Consider the following 11,471-nt stretch of genomic DNA (forward strand, 5'->3'; position numbering starts at 1 on the left):
CTGACGGTTACGTTTTTCTGAAATTAATTAGTTTTAGAATTAGGTTAGGATTAGGATTTTACTTACTTTAGGATAGAAGTTTTTATTTTATTTTATTCTATTTTTAGAACTTAACCTGTTTTCCTGTTTTGTAGGATCCTGACATAAGTTCTAAATTGGTAATTCCTTCCTAATCTCTCTCGCTTTCTACCTTTTAGAATTAGGGTTTAAATTTTGAAATTTTTAATTCCAGTCTTCTTTTTTCTATTTTTAGGAAGCAGTTTATTTTTAGAAACTAGGGTAGTTATTTCCCTTTCTAGAAAAATCCTCTAATTTTCGAAACTTTTCTCTTTTGTTTTTCACTTTCTATTTTTAACTCTTTTTAAAATCTAATTTGTTTCCTCATTTATTTTTAGGATTTTTGTTTAGAAACTAACCTTCTTATTTTGTAGGCCTTTAAGATAGAAATCTCTAATTTGGTAAGCTCTTTCCCTACTTCCTATCTTTCAGTTTTCTTTTAATAATCTACTTTCTAGGTAGATCCTTCCTAATTTAGTTTAGAAATCTCCACTTTCTTTTAAGAATTCATTCTTTTAGAAATTAATTTACTGCTATTTTTCTTTTTAGAATCTAACTTATTTTTATTTTATTTTGCAGGTTTTTAACTTAGGACTTCAATTTGGTAATTTCTTTCCAACTCTCTCTTTCCTTCTAGATTTTCTTTTCCTTTCTTAGGATTAGGTTTTTAATTGAGGGCTGCGAGTGTTTTCATGCCCAAGTGGGCCCGTGACAACACTCGACGTCTCTTAACGAAGGAGGATTGGTTGAGGGGTTGACTATCCATCGCAGGATTAGACACCGCTCGAAATCCCCTGAGTTAATTGAGGTTATGGCTGAAGACCAACCTCCTCTACTTCCACCCAGGGTGGAGGATACCCAAGATGAAAATGAGGTGCAACAGGCACCCCGCCTCGTACTTTACGAGATTTTCTACAACCGGCGGGAGTGAGTACGCCCTCATGCATGATTTTTCCCGAAAATACAGGACAAATGGACATCAAGCCAGAGTTATCCAACTCCTTCCCAAATTCCATGGACTTGAATCGGAAAGTCATATCTGCATTTGAAAGAGTTCGATGAAATTATAGTTACATTATGTTTTCCTAATGTATCCGAGGATACAATTAGTGAAACTCTTTCCTTTTTCCTTAAAAGAGAAAGCTAAGACGTGGTTACATTCACTACGTCCTAGATCCATTGGCACATGGAACGACATGCAGAGGGAATTCATAAAAAAATTCTTCCCACATCATAAAACGATTACCCTCAGAAAAGCGATCATGAACTTTGCCCAAAAGGAAGATGAAACATTCTTTCAATGTTGGGAAAGGTTCAAAGATTTGGTCAGTTCATGCCCACAACACGGATTTGAAACGTGGCGCATTACAAATTTTTTCTATGATGGAGTGACATCTTCCATGCGCCAAATGGTCGAGACAATGTGTAATGGAGAGTTCATTAATAAATTTATCGACGAGGTATGGGACTACCTCGATAGTTTGGCTGAAAAAACACAATCTTGGGACTATTACCCAAAGTCGAACACCACGTCTAGGCCGACTCAATTAAAGGAGAAAGGTGGATTATATCTCTTGAAAGAAGAGGATGATCTCAAGTGTAAAGTGACTACGCTCATAAGGAAAGTTGAGGCCATGGAAGGAAAGAAGGATAAGGTCAATGAAATTGTTTGCGGCATCTGTGATTGCAACATTCACACAACTGAAAACTGTCCTACAATACCGCCTTTCGAGGAGTGTTGAATGAACAAGCCAATGCCGTAAACAACTATCAAAGACCTTTTACTGGACCCAACTCCAACACATACAATCCTGGCTGGAAAAATCATCCAAACTTTAGTTGGAGGAATGGACAAACGGCGACTCCTCCAGGTTTCTTCAATCAAAATCCAAATCAAGTGAAACCTCAAGAGGAACCGGTTCAAAATCCCATACAAGAGCTGGCTCAAGCAATGCGGGGAATCACAGATTTTATGCAAAAGATAGATTCTCGTATGACGGTTATAGAAAAGGGGATGCTTCCTGCACAACCTCTCCCTAATCCTAAACCGCAATACGAGAATAATGATCCCAGCTCTTCAAATCAGATGGGACATGCTAAATCCATCACCACTCTTAGGAGTGGGAAGATCATTGATAAAACTCTTCCGGTTAGGCCCGAGAAGCCTCAAGAACCAAAAGAGGACAACAATGATGGATCCAGTGATGCCCCACAAAAAGTAGAACCGGAACTTCTAGAGAAGCCAGTTGCTCCATTCCCCCAACGGTTGGTTTCACCAAAACCTCTCTCTAACTCTCCGGATATCCTAGAGGTGTTGAAACAGGTGAAAGTCAACATTCCTCTGCTTGATGTCGTTAAACAGATACCTTCATATGCCAAATTCCTAAAAGACTTATGCACGACCAAGCGACGGAAAATTATTCAAAAGAAAATCTTCTTGACTGAGAAAGTGAGTGCCATCCTGAAGCAAGACGTGCCGCAGAAATTCAAGGATCCCGGTAGCCCAACCATATCATGTGTAATCGGGAACCATCGAATTGATCACGCACTTCTTGACTTAGGAGCGAGCGTCAATTTGATTCCCTACTCGGTATACAAACAGTTAGGTTTGGGTGAATTAAAACCCACCCTAACCACACTACAACTTGCTGATCGCTCTGTTCGTGTACCAAGAGGGATAATTGAGGATGTGTTGGTCCAAGTTGATAGATTTTACTACCCTGTAGACTTTATCATCCTGGACACTGAACCCATCAATAACATGAGCACTCAGATTCCTGTCATTCTTGGTCGCCCATTCCTTGCCACATCAAATGCAATTATCAATTGCAGGAATGGTATCATGACTATGTCTTTTGGAAATTTGACATTGGAGTCAAACATTTTTTTCAATAACGGCAACAACTCAGAGGATGATGACGATTTCCACGACATTAACATGATTGACTCTTTCGTGGAAGATACGACACCTCTGACCTTATCCTCCGACCATCTAGAGACATGCCTGGCCCACTCCCATGATTTTGATGATGACATGATTAGGGAGACGTGCGCCTTGCTTGATACTGCACCGGTACTTGAAGTTAACCGATGGAGGCCACAATTTGAAGAATTACCACAAACTGATGTAGTGCCTCTACCGTCTAACCTCAAGCCGCCGAAGCTTGACCTAAAACCTTTGCCCTCTGATTTGAAATATGCATATTTGGGTCAAGATGAGACATACCCGGTGGTGATCTCTGCCCACCTAGAGAAAGAACAGGAGAGTATGCTTATATCTACTCTCATTGAGCATAAAGGAGCCCTGGGATGGACGATAGCGGACATCAAAGGAATCGATCCCTCGATTTGTACTCACCACATATACCTTGAGGATAATGCAAAAACCGCTCAGCAACCACAACGTAGACTAAATCCCAACATGAAGGAAGTGGTTAAGGCCGAGGTTCTTAAACTATTGGATGTGGGTATTATATACCCTATATCTGATAGTCAATGGGTGAGTCCAACTCAAGTGGTCCCTAAGAAGTCCGGAATCACCATCGTAGCCAATGCTAATAATGAACTCGTGCCAACTAGAGTCACTACTGGTTGGAGAATGTGCATTGACTACAGGAAGTTTAATACCGTCACGAGGAAAGACCACTTTCCTTTACCATTCATTGATCAGATCCTGGAAAGGTTAGCTGGTCATTCCTATTACAGTTTTCTTGACGGGTATTCGGGCTACAACCAAATAGAGATAGCCCCTGAAGACCAGGAAAAGACCACATTTACATGTCCCTACGGCACCTTTGCTTACCGAAGGATGCCATTCGGACTATGTAATGCCCCTGCCACCTTTCAGCGATGTATGCTTAGTATCTTTTCTGATATGGTAGGACAATATCTAGAGGTCTTCATGGACGACTTCTCTGTTTACGGTCCATCTTTCAGCAAGTGCCTGGAAAGCCTTAAATGTGTGCTGAAAAGATGTGAAGAAAAGAAATTGGTACTTAATTGGGAGAAGTGCCATTTTATGGTTCGAAAGGAATTGTCCTTGGGCATATCATCTCGTCCAAAGGAATCGAGGTAGATAAGGCAAAAATCGATCTTATCTCTAACCTACCTCCACCTAAGAACATCAGAGACGTGCGATCCTTCTTAGGACACGCAGGATTTTACAGGCGATTCATAAAGGACTTTAGTCTTCTTTCTCGTCCTTTATGTAATCTTCTTCAAAAGGATGTTCCGTATACGACACCTCTGACCTTATCCTCCGACTATCTAGAGACATGCCTGGCCCACTCCCATGATTTTGATGATGACATGATTAGGGAGACGTGCGCCTTGCTTGATACTGCACCGGTACTTGAAGTTAACCGGTGGAGGCCACAATTTGAAGAATTACCACAAACCGATGGAGTGCCTCTACCGTCTAACCTCAAGCCGCCGAAGCTTGACCTAAAACCTTTGCCCTCTGATTTGAAATATGCCTATTTAAGTCAAGATGAGACATACCCGGTGGTGATCTCTGCCCACCTAGAGAAAGAACAGGAGAGTATGCTTATATCTACTCTCATTGAGCATAAAGGAGCCATAGGATGGACGATAGCGGACCTCAAAGGAATCGATCCCTCGATTTGTACTCATCACATATACCTTGAGGATAATGCAAAAACCGCTCGGCAACCACAACGTAGACTAAATCCCAACATGAAGGAAGTGGTTAAGGCCGAGGTTCTTAAACTATTGGATGTGGGTATTATATACCCTATATCTGATAGTCAATGGGTGAGTCCAACTCAAGTGGTCCCTAAGAAGTCCGGAATCACCATCGTGGCCAATGCTAATAATGAACTCGTGCCAACTAGAGTCACTACTGGTTGGAGAATGTGCATTGACTACAGGAAGTTGAATACCGTCACGAGGAAAGACCACTTTCCTTTACCATTCATTGATCAGATCCTGGAAAGGTTAGCTGGTCATTCCTATTACAGTTTTCTTGACGGGTATTCAGGCTACAACGAGATAGAGATAGCCCCGAAGACCAGGAAAAGACCACATTTACATGTCCCTACGGCACCTTTGCTTACCGAAGGATGCCATTCGGACTATGTAATGCCCCTGCCACCTTTCGCGATGTATGCTTAGTATCTTTTCTGATATGGTAGGACAATATCTAGAGGTCTTCATGGACGACTTCTCTGTTTACGGTCCATCTTTCAGCAAGTGCCTGGAAAGCCTTAAATGTGTGCTGAAAAGATGTGAAGAAAAGAAATTGGTACTTAATTGGGAGAAGTGCCATTTTATGGTTCAGAAGGGAATTGTCCTTGGGCATATCATCTCGTCCAAAGGAATCGAGGTAGATAAGGCAAAAATCGATCTTATCTCTAACCTACCTCCACCTAAGAACATCAGAGACGTGCGATCCTTCTTAGGACACGCAGGATTTTACAGGCGATTCATAAAGGACTTTAGTCTTCTTTCTCGTCCTTTATGTAATCTTCTTCAAAAGGATGTTCCGTACGAATGGACCTTATCCTCTGACCATCTAGAGATGTGCCCGGCCCACTCCCATGATTTTGATGATGACATGATTAGGGAGACGTGCGCCTTGCTTGATACTGCACCAGTACTTGAAGTTAACCGGTGGAGGCTACAATTTGAAGAGTTACCACAAACCGATGTAGTGCTTCTACCGTCTAACCTCAAGCCGCCGAAGCTTGACCTAAAACCTTTGCCCTCTGATTTGAAATATGCCTATTTAGGTCAAGATGAGACATACCCGGTGGTGATCTCTGCCCACCTAGAGAAAGAACAGGAGAGTATGCTTATATCTACTCTCATTGAGCATAAAGGAGCCCTGGGATGGACGATAGCGGACCTCAAAGGAATCGATCCCTCGATTTGTACTCATCACATATACCTTGAGGATAATGCAAAAACCGCTCGGCAACCACAACGTAGACTAAATCCCAACATGAAGGAAGTGGTTAAGGCCGAGGTTCTTAAACTATTGGATGTGGGTATTATATACCCTATATCTGATAGTCAATGGGTGAGTCCAACTCAAGTGGTCCCTAAGAAGTCCGGAATCACCATCGTGGCCAATGCTAATAATGAACTCGTGCCAACTAGAGTCACTACTGGTTGGAGAATGTGCATTGACTACAGGAAGTTGAATACCGTCACGAGGAAAGACCACTTTCCTTTACCATTCATTGATCAGATCCTGGAAAGGTTAGCTGGTCATTCCTATTACAGTTTTCTTGACGGGTATTCGGGCTACAACCAAATAGAGATAGCCCCTGAAGACCAGGAAAAGACCACATTTACATGTCCCTACGGCACCTTTGCTTACCGAAGGATGCCATTCGGACTATGTAATGCCCCTGCCACCTTTCGATGTATGCTTAGTATCTTTTCTGATATGGTAGGACAATATCTAGAGGTCTTCATGGACGACTTCTCTGTTTACGGTCCATCTTTCAGCAAGTGCCTGGAAAGCCTTAAATGTGTGCTGAAAAGATGTGAAGAAAAGAAATTGGTACTTAATTGGGAGAAGTGCCATTTTATGGTTCAGAAGGGAATTGTCCTTGGGCATATCATCTCGTCCAAAGGAATCGAGGTAGATAAGGCAAAAATCGATCTTATCTCTAACCTACCTCCACCTAAGAACATCAGAGACGTGCGATCCTTCTTAGGACACGCAGGATTTTACAGGCGATTCATAAAGGACTTTAGTCTTCTTTCTCGTCCTTTATGTAATCTTCTTCAAAAGGATGTTCCGTACGAGTGGACTGAGCAGTGCCAGGAAGCTTTCACCAAGCTTAAGGGCACGTTAACCACTGCACCTATCATGCAGCCACCCGACTGGAACCTTCCTTTTGAGCTTATGTGCGACGCTTCTGATTATGCTCTTGGGGCGGTCCTAGGCCAGAGAAAAGACAAGAAGCCCTACGTCATTCACTACGCAAGTAGGACTCTAAATCCTGCCCAAGTGAACTACTCGACTACGGAAAAGGAACTCTTAGCCGTAGTGTTCGCCTTGGATAAATTTAGGTCCTACCTGATCGGATCCAAGATCATTATATATACAGATCATGCGGCACTGAAGTATCTTCTTTCTAAGAATGATTCTAAGCCCCGCTTGATAAGATGGATCCTTCTACTCCAAGAATTTGATTTGGAAATTAAAGATAAAAAGGGAGTAGAGAACGTAGTGGCTGATCACCTTTCTCGCCTTAATACCCCTGATTCCCTTGAGGCGACCCATATCAATGACATGTTCCCCGATGAACAATTGTTACAGTCTCCCATTCACCTTGGTTCGCCGATATTGCTAATTATCTTGCTACAGTGCCATACCGACACAGTGGATCGCGCAAGATAAGAAGAAATTTTTCACCGAGGTGCGCAACTTTTTCCTGGATGATCCTTACTTATTTAAATATTGCCTACACTAAATTCTAAGGAGATGTGTACTGACGATGAACATCGAGCGTCATCTCCTTCTCACTCGAGGCCTCGTGGAGGTCACTTTTCGCTAAAAGACCACGGCCAAGATTCTGCAGTGTGGCTTTTATCGCCCACTATGTTCAGGGGACACTCATGAGTTTTGCAAAGCTTGTGAGCGTTGTCAGAAATTGGGAGCATTGTCCCGTCGAAATATGATGCCTTTGAATCCCATTCTTATCATTGAAGCATTTGATTGCTGGGGCATCGATTTCATGGGACCATTCCCCCAATCGTTTGGAAATCTGTATATTTTGCTCGCCGTGGATTATGTCACTAAATGGGTCGAAGCGATTCCGTGTCGAAAGAATGACCATCGCACGGTCATTAAATTCCTAAAAGAAAACATCCTTTCTCGATTCGGAACGCCTCGAGCCATCATTAGTGATGGAGGCTCACACTTTTGCAATAGACCATTCGAGAGCTTAATGAAGAAATACGGTATCTCTCATAAGGTGAGCACCCCATACCATCCACAGACAAGTGGACAAGCTGAGATTTCTAATAGGGAGATTAAACACATTTTGGAGAAAACGGTTAACCCAGATCGTAAGGATTGGTCAATCCGATTGACCGATGCCTTATGGGCATACTTTACTGCCTTTAAAACCCCTATTGGAATGTCTCCCTTTAGACTTGTCTATGGGAAAGCTTGTCACTTGCCTGTGGACTTGGAACATAAAGCGTAATGGGCGATCAAAAAACTTAATTTAAATCTGGACAACGATGGCTCGCTACTCAAACTTAAATTGAATGAACTTGAAGAAATCAGGACTGATGCGTACGATAATACTAGAATATACAATGACAAGATGAAAGCATTTCATGATCAACATATTCTACGAAAATCATTTACGCCAGGCCAGAAAGTCCTTTTGTATAATTCTCGATTACATCTCTTTCCGGGTAAGCTTCGATCTCGTTGGACCGGCCCTTACATTGTTGTTACGCTTATCCTCATGGGGCCGTCGAGATAAGAGATCCCGACAATGGCAAGGAGTTTAAAGTAAATGGACATCGTTTAAAGCCATTTGTCGAGAAATTTGATTCAGAGGACATGTCCATGCCCCTGACTGCTCCTGTTTACCAGGATGATCTCCTAGTCTGATGGAGGTATAGGTAGGTTTATCGCTTTCATAGGATTATGATAGTTGCTTTGGTCTGGCTGAAGACGTAAACTTAGCGCTCCTGGGAGGCAACCCAGCTCTTCATTTCATTTCACTTTTCTCATTCATTAGTTCAATGTTTGTGGGTAACATTGCTACAAACCCTCACGAGTCTACAGCTCGTCCACTAGGGGCAACCTAGGGGTTTAAAGGCTTGTTGCATGCACTAAATGCAATCGAGAGCACCTGCGAAAGTGGTATAGGTAGGATTTTATTTTTGTTAGTTCTGTGTCACTTTCTCTCTCGTGCTGACCGGATTCCATGCTGCGATCTCTTGGAAAGTCTCTCACGATTCATCATCCAGGTACTATCTTCCCTTCACTCTTTCTTTACTTTTGTTGTCCTATGCGCATTCCATACTCATATCCTTTACATTGAGGACAATGTAGCTTTTAAGTTGGGGGTGGGAGATTAGGTTACCTAATCAATATTTTCTTGAGCAAAAATTGTGAAAATTTTTAAATTTTTTCTGGACTTTCTGGTGAATTCAAAGTGATTTGACAACCATCTTTGATTTAGAATTACAGGATATGGAATGTTGGTGATTTACTGCTCTTGGATTCAGTTGCTCGTTAGATTTCACAGTTAAGTTTAATTATTAATCCATGATTAGAAGTTGTAAACATTGATTGAGTCATGATTTCACATGTCACATCTCGCTTACACATTAAGATTTCAGTTTGAAACTGATGGGTTAATTTGGTGATCAGTAAGCATAGAAGGAACCAACTTGAACAATTGCCCGTCAAGATCAATAAAAAGGAAGAGATACCGTTGAAAAAGGTTAGGCAAAGAATCTTCACTATAGGTTTGCTCCCTATAAGTGTGGACTTCATTCCCCTTCTTGGTTTTCAGTCAAAAAAAAAAAAAAAAAAAAAAAACTGAAGGAATGAAAAGATGATCTTTGAGGCAAGCTTTGGTTATTATGAATTCTCTTGTTGATTACTAACGATATCCTGAAATAAAGAAATGAATATTAATGTTGAAAGTTGGGATTACACTTTACATCTGTGGAACTCAATGTTTAGGATTATTTCTAATTAAGGGACTAATACTTTGAATGAAGTTTATCGTGTGTTTGAGTCTAGGAGAGAGTAAGGCCCAACATTCATGAATTGTTGAATTCTGAATATCTAGATTGTTTTCCAAAATCACTCGAGTTCATAGAAATTCTCCTGTAATTCTCAACTTATTTTTCGCATACTTTGCTCGGGACTAGCAAAATGCTGGTTGGGGTTGTGTTGAGGGTCAAATATTGCATATCGACCCATTTATTGCATAGATTTACAAGCATGACACCGTTTAATAGCCTAATTTAATTGAATTTGTGATGCGGGGCGTCTTCATGAGCTTGGACTGAGAAAGGACACTAAAAAGCATGGATTTACCGATCTGATGACACTAAAGCATGGGACGGACTCTAGAAGACCAAGAGCGACGAAATTATACACCAGGGGTCCGCAGAAATCGAGGAATCGAAGCTCAAGTGGCCTGAAAAGTGTCCAGAACGCAAGATCACGGGGTTCCTGTCATCTGATGGGTTCGAAACTCCATACGTGGCCTGAGGACCATAAATGAACCGTACACGTGAAATTTCATCCATTGGATCTCTCTGGAAGTGGTCCAATGCACAGATCAGCCCCTTTAATTGTTATGTGGGACCCGCCTGATATCTGTATATGCTTCAAAGTTGGTCTAGACGGTCTAAATGAGATGGCAAAGCGGATGGATGGATTGGATTTTGCTGACACATCAAGGTGGGGCCCGTATGCGATGTGTGTGTGCACAGAACATACAGACCCGAGCCGCACCGAGCCAACAGACGCGGGTCAGCAGCGCTGACCCGCGTTTCCTTCCCAAACACGGCAGCAGCCGTTTCGCACCGCGTACGAACGGACGACGTCCGTTTTACGGATCGTTGTGGGCCCCACTCAACCCCCAGTTTGATGATCCAAACCGTCCATTGGATCCGTAGGATGGCTAAGACCCTCACCTAGGTGTTTTTTCTCCACCATGCAACCTATCGCGCGTTCCTAGCCGCTTAACGCAGAACGGGCGGTGAAATTCAAAAATACAGTGGACCGCATCAACGGACAACCAAAACCGTCCATCTCCAACCAGAATTCCGAGACGAATCCAACCGACGGAGTGGATTTCCTCCCCAGCATCATTCAGGGCCTCCACCAACATCCCACCGCGAGCTCTGTTCGCGCAGCCGGGACTTCCGGGCCGTTCCTTGATCAAGACAGCGATTGAATCAGCAATCCAGACCGTTCATTCGCATCAACAGGAAGCCGTGACCACCACCAAGAAGGCCGATTTTGGTTTTGGACAATCAGTCCTCCAAAATCTCAAGCAAAACGCGGGTCCTCCGCCTGTCACTGCGAAACGTGTTTATTTCCGACTCCAACACGGCTTCTGGTGCGGAAGGCTTCCGCATGGAGTATGCAAAGCGGGCTCGGACGAGAGTACTATATAAAAACGAAGGAAGAAAGGAGAAAGGGCAGGTTTTTTTTTGAGTTTGGAGGAGTGGGAGAGGTGGCTGCCGAACGTGGAGCAGGAAAAAGGAAGAAAGAGAAGACGTGAGGGAATGAGAGAGAGGTGTTCGGTTTGAGGGAAAAACGGAAGCAGCAACGGCTGTGCTTCCTGCGGGACGGACGGCTGGAGAGAGAGGTTTTCCTTTTTGTTTTTCCTTTATTTCCTTCCTTTAATGATTTTTTTCTTCTTCTCCTTTTTAGTTAGAATTTAATC

General features: G+C 42.7%; 1 non-coding gene across 1 annotated transcript; it reads right to left on the reverse strand.

The window, feature by feature from the left end:
• Positions 1 to 1,301: 1,301 nt before the first annotated feature.
• LOC131230049 (small nucleolar RNA R71) lies at positions 1,302 to 1,408 on the reverse strand. The gene has a single exon (XR_009163776.1). It is a non-coding gene; the product is annotated as a small nucleolar RNA R71 (small nucleolar RNA).
• Positions 1,409 to 11,471: the final 10,063 nt, after the last annotated feature.

This window comes from Magnolia sinica, chromosome 16, assembly GCF_029962835.1.
Source record: "Magnolia sinica isolate HGM2019 chromosome 16, MsV1, whole genome shotgun sequence".
Lineage (NCBI taxonomy): Eukaryota > Viridiplantae > Streptophyta > Magnoliopsida > Magnoliales > Magnoliaceae > Magnolia > Magnolia sinica.